General features: G+C 46.4%; 1 protein-coding gene across 2 annotated transcripts in view; it reads left to right on the top strand.

Moving 5' to 3' along the window:
* The window catches only part of RHOJ (ras homolog family member J), a 63577-nt gene extending 61461 nt beyond the window's left edge, over positions 1 to 2116 (top strand). The window contains exon 6 of one of the 2 annotated variants that reach the window (XM_083620950.1): positions 70 to 2116. The gene's annotated coding sequence lies outside the window, so the exon portion shown is untranslated. The remainder of the gene's footprint in view (positions 1 to 69) is intronic. The other variant, XM_083620949.1, reaches the window with a different exon arrangement.
* The last annotated feature ends 12006 nt before the right edge of the window (positions 2117 to 14122 follow it).

The following is a 14122-nucleotide window of genomic DNA, read 5'->3' as shown; positions in this document are numbered from 1 at the left end:
CCCAGACTTGCGGATATCTGTCCCCCGAGCTTGTGGGGCTGGCAGCCTCCAAACCAGATCGGGGAACAGCGGGATGGCGGCGCTGCGCCTCCCTGCTGTCCCCCGAGCTTGTGGGGCTGGCGCTGGGGGGGGAAGTGCATCCTATAGGGCGAAAAATACGGTAAATATCAATGGCTTCTAGCACAATGGCTGTCTTCTGCCTCCACAGTTCTGAATATTAGTTGCCAGAAACCATGGAGAGTGCGCTCTTGGGCCCTGCTTGCTCATGTTTTCCATGTTGAGAACAGGACGCTGGACTCAATGGGCTTTTAAAAATCTGCCCTGACTCTTCCGACTTTCAGCTTCCTTGGGTTTGCACAAGTTCTGGTTATGAGAGAGGGAGAAACACTTTTCTCTATCCATTCTCACACCCTCCAACATTTCTCTGATGAAAATAGGGATGCCCTAAGGAAAAGCGGGGCATTCTAGGATCAGAAACCGGGATGGGCTTCTGTAAATCCGGGGCTGTCCCTGGAAAATAAGGACACTTGGAAATGGCTGCAGTCTCTCCAGGCCTTGCGTAATTTAAACATTTGTATCGTGCCACCCCTTACTTGCCCTTTCTCTAAACTAAAAGTCTCAAATGTTTTTCATTCTAGTTTCCAGCTACAAAGCAACCGAGAACCGCCTAGGACAACCCAGTGCCTTAAGGCTGCTGTAGGTGCCTTATTTACAAATGTTTTCCACGAATCATTTACCGTATTTTTTGCTCTATAAGACTCACTTTTTCCCTCCTAAAAAGTAAGGGGGAATGTGTGTGTGTCTTATGGAGCGAATGCAGGCTGCGCAGCTATCCCAGAAGCCAGAACAGCAAGAGGGATTGCTGCTTTCACTGTGCAGCAATCCCTCTTGCTGTTCTGGCTTCTGAGATTCAGAATATTTTTTTCTTGTCTTCCTCCTACAAAAACTAGGTGCGTCCTATGGTCTGGTGCATCTTATGGAGTGATAAATACGGTAAATGCAATTGGAAAGAGCAGCCTTTGGAAGGTTGTGGCGATTTTTCCGCCCTCGCCTTATTTTGCTAAATGAGCACAGATAGCTTACCTGTGGAAAACTTTGTGCATGGGTCATTGTTGTTGGAGTTTGGTATATATGGCAACGGAGAGCCGAAATAAATAGTCTGCTAAGAACTAAAGAAAGATAAGATTTCTTACTCCTGGCAAATGAAGCCGTTATGGTAAAGGTAAAGGGACCCCTGACCATTAGGTCCAGTCATGGCCGACTCTGGGGTTGTGGCGCTCATCTCGCTTTATTGGCCAAGGGAGCCGGCGTACAGCTTCCGGGTCATGTGGCCAGCATGACTAAGCCTGGCGAACCAGAGCAGCGCACGGAAACGCCGTTTACCTTCCCGCCAGAGTGGTACCTATTTATCTACTTGCACTTTGACGTGCTTTCCAACTGCTAGGTTGACAGGAGCAGGGACCGAGCAACGGGAGCTCACCCCATCGCGGGGATTCGAACCGCCGACCTTCTGATCGGCAAGCCCTAGGCTCTGTGGTTTAACCCACAGCGCCACCCGTGTCCCAAAGCCGTTATGAGTACCAAGCTATTATATGTGGCCATGATGGAGTTCAATGCTAACATGAAGCAGGAAGGAAGTAAAGCCTTTGAGAAAAACAGTCTGCAGGTAAGTTACTCAAGAAGGTGTCAGCAAGGAAAGAAGAGTTGCCTTTTTGTCTGTCTCCCCTCCCACTGGCTCAAGTGTCTTCCTGCAAGTTGCTTTACTCCCAGCAATCATGTGGGGGTTAATGGTGCCTTCAATAAAAATGTTTTTGTTTCTTTAAAAAAAGGAGAGAGGAGGACTTGTGTACACCAAGCACCCGCTCATTCACAGCGACCAATCACCTTTGCGCGCCAAAGTCGTGTCGTGTAAAAACAACAGAGTCTCGTTGCACCTTGAAGACTTTAACCACATGTTTTGCAGTAATGCAAGGATTAGTCTTGTCACAAGGGGATTCCCCCCCCCACCATCCCCAAAACTGAGACAGCTTTCTCTCCCCTCCCCCTCTTTTACGCTCGCTGTTCTTTTTTATATTCTGGTTAAAGTGGATTAAATTTATTTTCACTTGGAGTGCAATTTGGATTTCTTTCAGACTTATTTTTACAGTATAGTTTACAGTTTAACGACCGCCTTGAGGTAGCGCCCCTTCACCGTCCCTCACGTTTTTTGATGATTTTTCGTGGTAGCTGCTTTCCCCTTTACATACCTCCTTGGGTTTTTTTACTTGCTCCAGGGATGCAGTCAGTGTTTTTAATTCTTTATTGTTAAGTTGTGGGTGGACATATCAGACGACACAGCGATTCTTCAAACAGCTCTTGTTTATTCACAGGCCAGGACAGAACTGAACTGAAGGGCTCAGTCAGCCTGCTTATATAGAGCTCCAGTACAACGTAACTGTAACAATTTTCTAAAACTATCCAATCACTGAACGTCCCTTTCGATCCCTTATTTGCATAACTATCTACAGTATCCCCCTGCTGGCCCAGGATGAGAACTTCAGTACATAACATTTATCTTTGCGGAGTAGACCAGTGCTGGTCGCTCAGGTTTCAAGGCGCTTGCAAGCAAGAATGTTTTTGTCCCCAGACGCCGAGGTTCACCCCTTCACTTTTTGTTCTGTTCTTAAGTTTTGTGTCCAAAATGAGGAGGGCAAACCCCTTGTTGCGCAGCCTGGAATTTTGCCACCCAAGCTCTCCACTTGGGCGTAGGGTTAACTTCGCCTTTAGTTGCTCTCCCTTTAATCTCTCGTCTTGCAACTTCGTCTCTCTCTCTCGATAGCAGGAGCACAGACTACAACCCGTCACTGAGTGCCCTAGTCCGGGAGTGTCACCCACAGCATATTTAAAGGGCATGCTGGAGGGAGGAGATTTGGACATCATTGCGCCAGGAGAAATCCTTTCGCTGATGAAACGATCTTGCTTAGTGCGGCATAGAATACACTCCTATCAGATTCATTATGGCATAACCCTCTGTGGGCTCGAGCAAACTTTGCCAGATGCACAACTGGCAGGCCTATAAAGAAGAAAACTCATAAGGTGGGAGTTGGATGGCAATGAACTGCAAACATTACAGTCAGTGATAACGAGAGCTGAAATGGATGTTAAATAGGCATGCCTTGTAGACACATGAGTTCTGTAGCTGATGTGTAGTGGTTCCTCAGCAGAAAAGTCAAGGTAGACAAGATACCCTGGATGTTTGAGAACCACAGATTGAGATGGTAGCTGGACACTGGCCAGTTCTGCCCCAGCCTAACAGGTTGCCAAGGCATCAGAGAGGGACATCCAAAGTCTCAGGTGATCCTTGGCCTGCCCTCCTAGGAACCATACGGTTCCAGATTAAATCTATTATATCCTTAGTAATTGACCCCTTTGGCCTTGATGTCTCTCTCTCTGACAGTTTCTTAGCTTAGTGCAGCTCCTGCAAGGTTTCAGGAAGAAGTTTGATCCAGCATTTCTGTCTGATATGATATGGCCTGAAGATTTCTGGAGGTGAACAAGGGGTGGGGTGAGGAACCTCAGGTCCAGGGTCTAAAAGCAGCCCACCAGGCGTCTCTGCCTAACCCTCAGGGCTGTCACTGGGCTATGCCCCCTACCCAGGTTCCACCCCTCACTTGAGCCACCCGATTTTTTGTTGGGATGGATTTGGAAGGTAGGAGAAGATACGTTATTTATTAATTATCCTCCTCTTGCTCACTTGAGTAAGGTGTCTAGTTTAGCAGAGTTAAAAATATACTGAAATATACTCGGAGTCGAGAATGGATTTCATGCTCTTTATTCAGCTCATAGTGGTGAGGAGGAATGGAAGTTCCCCCAGGATGTCTGCTTTATATACATTATTTACACAATGGGCCCCACGTGATTGGCTAATTCCGGGGTTCTCCTGTAGGCCAATCAGGTTGCGGATTCACTTCCACCTGGAGCTGGATTGGGTGGCTCCTGCGGACCAATCATACTGCTGCATTGTTCTAGGACCAATCAGACTGCTGCATTCTGAATCCTATTGTTCTAGGACCAATCAGACTGCTGCATTTTGGATCCTATTGTTCTAGGACCAATCAGACTGCTGCATTTTGGATCCTATTCAACTCAGTACATAACCTATACCATCCTTTGCAGCATTAACACAGAAACTTGGCACAATTAGCTTTCTCCAATTATCCAGAGTACCTCTGGCAGACTGGATCTTCCCCTTTATTTATCCCTCGAAATCAAACAACAATGCAGAAGTCTGCAATGTAAGAATATAGTTGCAGGCTTGATTCACACAGAAATTAGCAGTGGGATAAGTCAGGCAATCATCTTTCTAGAGTGCAAAGTGTGTTGTTTAGATCAAAGATGCTACTCGGGAATGGACATGATCCACATCCCAATCCCCATGAGAGCTGGAAGAAAGTGATGAAGATTATCTTCCTATTATTACAATTCCTGCCTGGGCAATTAGAGGATGCGACTTCACAGAGTGCCCTCTAGGAATTTACAGGGATCTGCATATGTCTAAAACCTTTGCTCACCTAGCAAACACGGAATTTTATATTTCGACTGGGACGTCACTTCCCCTCCCCACAGTTTTTGCCTGGCTGGACTGTGTCTTTGAACTTTGACCTTGCTGTGATGGAGGGCAGAAAGGGGTGTGTGAGCACGTGTAGAAACTCAGATTCGGAAAGAGGTAGACTCCACCGTGGGAGCAGGGCCGGGGCGGGAGAGTGCTGGAGTCCTGTCTAGTCAAGTTGCATGGGATCAGTTCCAATCTCTTACTTCTGAGGATGTGGACAGGCTGCTTCGACGAGTGAAACTGACCACCTGTCTCCTTGATCCTTGCCCATCCTGGCTTATAAAAGCGAGCTGGGAAGGGCTGGGCGATGGGCTTTGTGGGGTGGTGAATGCTTCCCTCCGTGAGGGAGCCTTCCCAGACCCGCTGAAAGAGACGGTTATTAAACTGCTTCTTAAAAAACCATCTTTAGATGCGGCCACAATAGCCAACTATCGCCCAGTCTCAAATCTTCCATTCTTGGGCTAGGTGATTGAGCGGGTGGTTGTGGAACAACTCCAGGCACGCCTGGAAGAAGCAGACCATTTGGATCCCTTCCAGTCGGGATTCAGGCCTCATCATGGGACTGAAACTGCCTTGGTCACGCTGGTCGATGATAAAATTACCTAAGCCGCAGCACCCATTGTGTCTATGTTCTATCACAGGGGCTCCTGTGCACTCACTATTACACAACAGACATTCTCGAGTTTGATCGTTCTCTTTGCTCAGGAGAGCTGCAGGATTTTCTTGCCAGATTCACTCTTAGCACCTGACCTGCCATTTCAGCTAAAATAGACTTGGCATAAACTGCCACTTGGCCAGAAGGCTCTTCTGAATTGTCTTTGCTCCTCTCTCGCTGGGAATTGTGCTTATGCATCTAATGTTACTAGGGCAGAAAAAAAAAAAGTCAATTAATTGGTTAGGTTAATCAATTTTAGAACATTTGATCAATAAAGCTTACCCCATATTAATCAGAAAGCACTTTTTTAGAAAAGTGAATCCCGCTGCGTTTAGTGAGGCTTACTTGCACAGAGGAGCTGCAGCCTTAATAAATTTTATTTATACCCCGCCCTCCCCAGCCAGAGCCGGGCTCAGGGCGGCTAACACCAATAAAATTACAGTAAAAACATAATGGGGGGTGGGGAATACAGGTTAAAATGCAATTTAAAATGCAGCCTCATTTTAAAAGTAGCCCATAGATCAAAACCATAAGGGGAGGGAAACATAAGGGTCAGACTGAGTCCAAACCAAAGGCCAGGCGGAACAGCTCTGTCTTGCAGACCCTGTGGAAAGATTTCAAGTCCCGCAGGGCTCTAGTCTCTTGGGACAGAGCGTTCCACCAAGCTGGGGCCAGTACTGAAAAGGCCCTGGCCCTAGTTGAGACCAATCTAACCACCTTGCGACTTGGGACCTCCAAAATGTTGCCATTTGTGGACATTAAGGTCCTCCGCAGGGCATACTGAAGGAAGGTGAGGACAGGTGACCTCACCTAGGCCCAAAGTCACCCCCCACCAAAGCAGGCTCAAAGCTTCTCAAAGCTTTTCAAAATCATTTTCTCAGCAGCTAAGCATCAGAAACATTCCGCTCTGCTGTAACAAAGGTAGAGAACAGTCCATTGTTTCTCAGGCCTTTCTCATGCCTTCTGGCCTTGCTAAAGAACCACATTGCAACTTGCTTTCTGTCCGGGAACCATTCCAGAACAAGAGATTGAAACATATCTGAACACTCTGAAACCCCTTTCCTGGGAAGGGCGCCAAGAGTCCAATAGTCCCAAGACAGCTTTCTGTTCATGCTCAGAGGAACTCATGGGGCAGGACTCTGGAAGGAGGAGAAAGGAGGAGGGAACTGGAAAGGGGTATATATGCTTGTGCACATGACTGTGAACTTTGTGCATGCTTTTGTGACTTATCACACTTGCTCCTTCTACCAGTTCATGGATGGTAGAAATAAAAGCCTTTTCTCCGAAACTATTCCTTGAGTGTCTGTTGACTCCCACTTCCCTTTCCCGGGCGCAATATTTTTCCCACCCGAGGGCAAAGCCTCATAAGGCTACAATACCAGGAGAGGCGGTCCCGTAGGTATGTGGGTCCTAGGCCGCATAGGGCAACCCCTCTGCACCCCCCGCAGCCATGCCAGCACCCTTGTGGACCCCTCGCTTTCCCCCTTCACTGCTTTCTATATAGGAGACCAGTCAACTGAGGAACGGTGAAAAGCTTTCTTAGTGCCATTCAAGCGACCCAGGTCTTGTTTTTGTAAAAACAGGAAGTGACGCCATATTGAGTGGAAGGGGAGAGAGCAGGAGGCATAGATCTAAGAAAAGCATTAGAGGACGCATGGATCTGAACGCCGGGTAACATGTTGAAATGCTGCACTGAAGAGAAGGCGCCTCAGGAATTTGGGATTCTCTGTGGAAAAGTGAGAAGGCTTGAGGGTTTTCATGACGATCCCAGTATTTTCGGGACTGTTGGAGGGTATGCTACTTTGTGTTTATATTGGTGGAAGAGGCATTCTTCCCCCTCTGACACATGCAGGAGGGAATGCCTCTGCCTCTTCTTATCCTCACTGCCAGATGAACTCGAACCCGAGGCTTTGTTCCTGCCAAATATTTTAACGCATAAAGCTAAGTGATACATAGGCAAGGCAAGGGTTAAAAGGCAAGGGAGTAGGATCTGACTTTTCCCCCTCAGGCAAAGGGTTATTCAATAGGTATCGGAGAGAAATATTTTAGAATTGATCGATGATTACTATAGATAAATAAAAGGAGACTTACTCTACTTGAGTAATTTGAGAGCAGGTTATAAGAACTGTACAGTGATACCTCGGGTTACATATGCTTCAGGTTACAGACTCCGCTAACCCAGAAATAGCGCTTCAGGTTAAGAACTTTGCTGCAGGATGAGAACAGAAATCGTGCAGCGGCAGTGCAGTGGCAGCAGGAGGCCCCTTTAGCTAAAGTGGTGCTTCAGGTTAAGAACAGTTTCAGGTTAAGTACGGACCTCTGGAACGAATTAAGTACTTAACCCGAGGTACCACTGTATAAGAGTCTTTGCAGAAATTGAATAGGTGATGTGTAGGGAGAAGGGATGAAATTCTGAAATCAGAGTTGGAAATGTTATTCAGCCTTCAAAATTGTATAAAATTTGTATTAATTTGGTCACAATTTGTTAAAAATTATGGAAAATTAATAAAAAATCATTGGAGGAAGGGCAAGGGTTAAAAGCCCAGCAGATGAATTGTAGGGCCAAGCATGAGGTGAGGTCCAACAAACTACACACCCTGTGCCTCTTCCTCCTGAAGAATGGGCTGGGCTGGGCACAAACCCAGGTTCGGGTGGCCATTTGTCATAGATGCTTTAGTTGAGATTCCTGCATTGCAGGGGGTTGGACTAGATGACCCTTGGGGTCCCTTCCAACTCTACAATTCTGTGATTCTATAGATCCCATTGGGTCTCCTATCCACCTCACACACCAACACAGCTGCTCTGTGTACCTACGGACCACTCTGCACAATTTGAAGTCGCCTTCAAGTCCTGCTGAACGTTTCGAACGTGCTCCGATGTATAACCGGAAAATGCCAAATCCCAGAAAAAGCAACCTGTCACACCTTATTGATGAGGAAAAATGAGTTATAAAGCACTGATTGAATTAGGCAGCATAATGAGTTCTGCAATGTGGCAGAGGCTTCTGCAATAAACTGCTGAAGTATTTGTTGACATTAAGCTGATCTTTTGCAATCGGAGTGATTTCAAAGCGCTGCAATTGTTGCTTACTCAGCAACCATAAACGTCTTCAGCGACGGCGCGCTGCGTAAAGAACCACAGTTCCGAGTAATTAAACCAAGCTGTCTCTTCAAGATGGCAGGAAACATCCCTCGTCCAGCTTGTTAAAATGCAAGAGGTTCTCTTGTTTCTTAATTAAGCTGAACAAATGCTTTTGTCCTGATTGCTTAGTGTTTCACAGCTGGAGGTCTGAGAGACGTTTTCAAGGGCACCCCTGCAAAGAGCACATTTCAGTAGTCCAGCTGAGGCATATGAGATCATGGAGTCTAAATTGGAAGGGATATAATCCACAAAGTATCTTACAAATTAATCCTCACATACCAGTGTGGTGTAGTGGTTAAGAGCGGTGGACTTGTAATCTGGTGAACCGGGTTCGCTTCCCCACTCCTCCACATGCAGCTGCTGGGTGACCTTGGGCTAGTCACACTTCTCTGAAGTCTCTCAGCCCCACTCACCTCACAGAGTGTTTGTTGTGGGGGAGGAAGGGAAAGGAGATTGTTAGCCGCTTTGAGACTCCTTAGGGTAGTGATGAAGCGGGATATCAAATCCAAACTCCTCCTCCTCCTCCTCCTCTTCTTCTTCTCCTTCTCCCACATGTCTCAGACAAACAATATGGACATCCTAGTCTGCACCAGGAAGCTTCTCCTGCATTTGATCATCATCATTAGAAACTGAGAATTATTGGGAACACACCAGAGAGTAAATCCTATTGAGTAAATCCTATTGAAGTGGGACTTCGTTCTGAGTAAAAATGCTTAGGATTATAGTGGTACCTTGGGTTAAGAACTTAATTCATTCTGGAGGTCCGTTCTTAGCCTGAAGCTGTTCTTAACCTGAAGCACCACATTAGCTAATGAGGCCTCCCACTGTCGCTGCGCCGCCGGAGCACGATTTCTGTTCTCATCCTGAAGCAAAGTTCTTAACCCGAGGTACTATTTCTGGGTTAGTGGAGTCTGTAACTTGAAGCGTCTGTAACCTGAAGCGTATGTAACCCGAGGTACCACTGTATTCTGTTGGGAGCTGCCCAGAGTGGCTGGGGAAAATATTATCATTATCATTATATCATTATCATTATATCATTATCATTATCATTATTATGTGCTTTGCAAGGGGTTGGACTAGATCACCCTCAGGGTCCCTTCCAACTCTACAGTTCCATGAGTCTTATATTCCATAGGATGCCACTGGCCTGATCCAACAGAGCTCTTCTGATGTGCTTAGGTCCTGGCAGCAAACCTCATTGTCAGTACAGAGAGTTACTTGGATTGACTTTCTACCTCTACCTGTGGCTGGATTTTAATCGAGAAGCAGAGCAGCTGGGTTGCGTTTGATAAGACGCTTCGTGCCAGCCTCTTGAAGGCATCCTGGCAGCTTCTAGTCCCCAGAGCTAGTCTTCCTTTAAAGCAAAGGAGAGTTGTCTTGCTTCAACACACATCGGAGAGCTCCCTTTGAAGAAATGCAAATCAAAGCAGACTCCCTGCTAATCCGCTGAGACAATACAACTGTAATGGCACCGAACAAAAGAATTGAGTCATCTCCTGAGTCCATCAAGAAGATGCCTTTATCAAACGGACGCACACATTTCCCAGACATGGTCACCACACTGTGGTTTCAGCCTGTCTCAATTCATATTTGTTGAGTTAATTTTTAAACTATAGATTCACTGTCCTCCTCAGAATGTCGGATCCAGATCCGGTCTCACCATACAGGCAAACTAGGCTGCTGCTTGGGGTGACACAACTGAAGGGGTTGCCCACATCCCAAGAAGCAAGACGGCTCCAGGCTTGCCATTTCCAGGCGCACTTCAAACCTCATTTCAATTCTTTAATCTGGCTTGGGAGCCAACTATCTGAAGCAAAGATGAGCTATAAGAAAGAAGTTCAGCTCAAATGTTGACAGGAGCAATGTTATGTATTCAGTGGTCTGTGTTTGCCTGAGCTTGAGTCTGGACTAAGGATTCTGAGCTCCTGGGTCCATACATGATGTCCAATCACAGAACATTTCAGAATTTTGGCTTCTGTCATTGGCCCCTTGAACTCTGAGTCGTGATTCGCAGCTTGGAAGTTTAGACAGCCAATCACGTTGGGAGTGGGAGTGGCCCAGGCTTTCAGGAATGTATATAAGCCGTTGCTTTCCCCCTGTTTCCCAGTTATGTAGTTCAATAAAGGTTCTTGATGTTATTGCTGTGTCTTGCCTCGTGGGAACCTACCTAAACTTCTAGAAAAATCCTAGCACAGAGCAATTTCGACAACTATCCTGCAAGGAAGACATCTGCACACTGCAGCTGCGCTAACGTGTCGCGACACACAGTTTGGAAAGCTCTGCTTTAGGGAAACTCCACATAGGAACATGGAAAGCTGCCTTTTATTGAGTACTTCTTCAAGCTCTAGTTATCTCCTACTTGGACTACTGCAATGCACTCTACGTGGGGCTACCTTTGAAGGTGACTTGGAAATTGCAATTAATCCAGAATGCGGCAGCTAGACTGGTGATTGGGAGCGGCCGCCGAGACCATATAACACCAGTCCTGAAAGATCTTCATTGGCTCCCAGTACGTTTCTGAGCACAATTCAAAGTGTTGGTGCTGACCTTTAAAGCCCTAAATGGCCTCAGTCCAGTATACCTGAAGGAGCGTCTCCACCCCCATCATCCCGCCCAGTCACTGAGGTCCAATGCCAAGAGACTTCTGTTGGTTCCCTCCCTGCAGGAAGTGAGGTTACAGGGAACCAGGCAGAGGGCCTTCTCAGTAGTGGCGCCCACCCTGTGGAACACCCTCCCATCAGATGCCAAGGAAATAAACAACTATCTGACTTTTAGAAGACATCTGAAAGCAACCCTCTTTATGGAAGTTTTTAATGTGTGACATTTTAATGTATTTTTAATCTTTGTTGGAAGCCGCCCAGAGTGGCTGGGGAAACCCAGCCAGATGGGCAGGGTACAAATAATAAATTATTATTATTGTTATGTACTGAAGTTCTCACCCTGGGCCAGCAGGGAGATACTGTAGACTGTAGGTAGTTCAGGTCCACATATGCAAATAAGCGATCGAAAGTGACGTTCAGTGATTGGATAGTTACAGAAAATGGTTACTGTTGCGTTCTAGTGGAGCTCTATGTAAGCAGGCTGGCTGAACCCTTCAGTTCAGTTCTGTTCTGGCCTGTGAATAAACAAGAGCTGTTTGAAGAAGAATTGCTGTGTCATCTGATATGTTCACCCACAACTTAACAAGTATTATTATTATTACTTCTTCAAGCAGGGAATAGTTACACTGTGGAACTCACTTCCCCAGGATGCAGTGGTGGCCCACCTGTTTGAATGTCTGGAAAAGAGGATTGGATAAATTCATAGAGGATGCCTGCTAGCCATGACAGCTGTGTTAACTGTCCATGGGTCCTTTACCTTTTACCTTTTCACCTCGACAGTCAGAGGCAGTATGTATCTGAATGCCAGTTTATGGAAACCTCAGGAGGGAAGAGTGCTCTGGCAATTTTTGATGCTCACATTCAAATGAATGAATGCGACCTTAAGCCAATTCTCTGCCCACTCTCTCCATTGTTAAATGCACAGGTCTGACACACACCAATGTGAAAAGCCTCGGTCGCTAGTGGCAAACACAGTTCTGCTTGTTTTTAAAAGTTCTGCTTAAGTATTATATTCTGGGCAGCTTCCAGCATGAGGACAACTCAGGAGACAGGGCACTCCTCAGTAAAGCCACTATTAATAGCCCAAGTGTCGATTTTCAGCAACTCGCTAACAAATCTAATGAACGGAGGGAAATAAAAACCTTCCAACTTAAAAGCTTATTGAGGATGAGAGTCCTAATTATTTATATAATGTTCTCCTGGCAAGCAGAAGGAAAGAAGGTGCTTTATGGGCCTCTTAAAAGTACGTACATCAGGAGCAGTACATTTTAAAGCAGTGGATTGGAAAAGGGATTTCGATTGTCTTCATTCTGAGCATTTGAGCAACAGTTCAGAGCAAGGGCAACTCATCTACAGGAAGGACAGGGCATCCGATCTAGATAAGACTATGCTCCAACTTTCCTATCCTATCTGATACCTCGTGCCACAATTTCTGTGTTACCCCAACTGTTAACCACCGTCATTGTCCGCATTACTGTGGTTTGTTTCCTTCTGACCTCGGTGTTTGCAGTCCTCCCTACCCATGTCTAGGGATTGCCAACATGGCACCTGTCGATGAATGGCTGCCCAAAGAGATCTTCCCTTGTGCCCAAAGGGCTCCCCCTGGCTGCAGTGCATGATTGGTTAAAAGGGTGTTGCCCATTACAATTTTTGCAGTTGCTCCAAATGCCTATTTGTCACAAAGAGTGCCGGTCAGTAAATCACACATTTCAAAGTTGGAGTTAACTCTGTATTAGCTAAAACACAACCTCCTCTTTGCTGAGCGTCAGGCCTAAGGAGCACAGCTGAGATTGAAAGTCCCCACCTCTCCACAATCGTCTAAGTACCCTCCTCTCCAGGGTTTCCCCCAAGCAATAGGAGACGACGCCTGTGTGCAGCTGATCTCTCCCCCACCCATTTCACGCCTCTCCTGGTTCTGAGAGGCTGGAGGTAGAGCTTGTAGCAGCAGGAGGGGGAGACACCTGTGACCCTTCCCCAGCCTGACTCATCTCTGCCTCTTGGCCTTCCACCTCCCCTGCTTCAGCTTCTGCCTCTAATTCTGGACTGCGCTCTGCCACAGATTCTTCCCGCTCACTAAACCCTGTTGCTCCTTCAGCTTCCAACACCTCCTCTTCCTGGTCTTCTCCCTCTGACTATTCATCATTGTCCCACCACCATTCCCTTGGCTCTGAGCCTTCTTCCTTTGGAGATTCCCCAGCTGGTTCCTCCCACAATTCCTCTGGGTCCAACCAGTCCATGACTCTATTGAACCCCCCCAAAATTGGCGACCCCTGGTCTGTTATGCCTTCTGCTTAGGAGAACACTTCACACATCCAATAAAGCAGATTGGAGCCCACAAAAATCTTACGCTGGAATAAATTTGTAAGACCTTAAGGTACTCTTATTTTTGCCACAACAGGCTGACCCAGTGCCCTGCCCTGGAAACTATCCCTGATTGACTGACTGACTGATTGACTGATTGATTGATTATAAGAATTTTATTTCTATAGCACCCTCAGCATGCACAGTGTTTCACAATGTAGAAGGAGGCAAGTGTCTGCCCCGAGCCTCTTACAATCTAGAATTTGACAGGTCAGCAACCGCAGGAAGAAGGAAACGGAGATAGGATTAACAGGGAAATTAGATGTCCTTCAGCTCTCTATATTGGACAAACAGGCCAAACCTTACGCCAAAGAATAAACGGACATAAATCGGACATCAAGAATCACAAGACAGAGAAACCAGTAGGAGAACACTTCAATCTCCCAGGACATTCTATACAAGATCTCAAAGTAGCTGTATTACTACAAAGGAATTTCAGAAATAGACTGAAAAGAGAAGCTCCTGAATTGCAACTCATTACCAAACTTAAAACCACGGAGAGACCTGGTCTGAACAAAGACATTGGATTCTTATCTCATTATACATGACAAAGCCATTTTTCACCTTCTCACCCCTTGCTTTTTCCTGTAAGACCTATTGCAGTCGTTAAGAGTCGTCAACAGGCTCATCACAGCTATCTGCCAATCACCCATTCCCACCACCCTTCTGAGTAATACCCCTCCCCACCTTCTCACTATATAGAAGGATCTGGCAACTTCTGTTTCAGTGTATCTGAAGAAGTGTGCATGCACACGAAAGCTCATACCAAGAACT

Source organism: Podarcis filfolensis, assembly GCF_964270895.1.
Source record: "Podarcis filfolensis genome assembly, chromosome: 1".
Classification (NCBI taxonomy): Eukaryota; Metazoa; Chordata; class Lepidosauria; order Squamata; family Lacertidae; genus Podarcis; species Podarcis filfolensis.
Note: the sequence above shows the minus strand (reverse complement) of the source record. Positions and strands in the feature narration are given on the sequence as shown.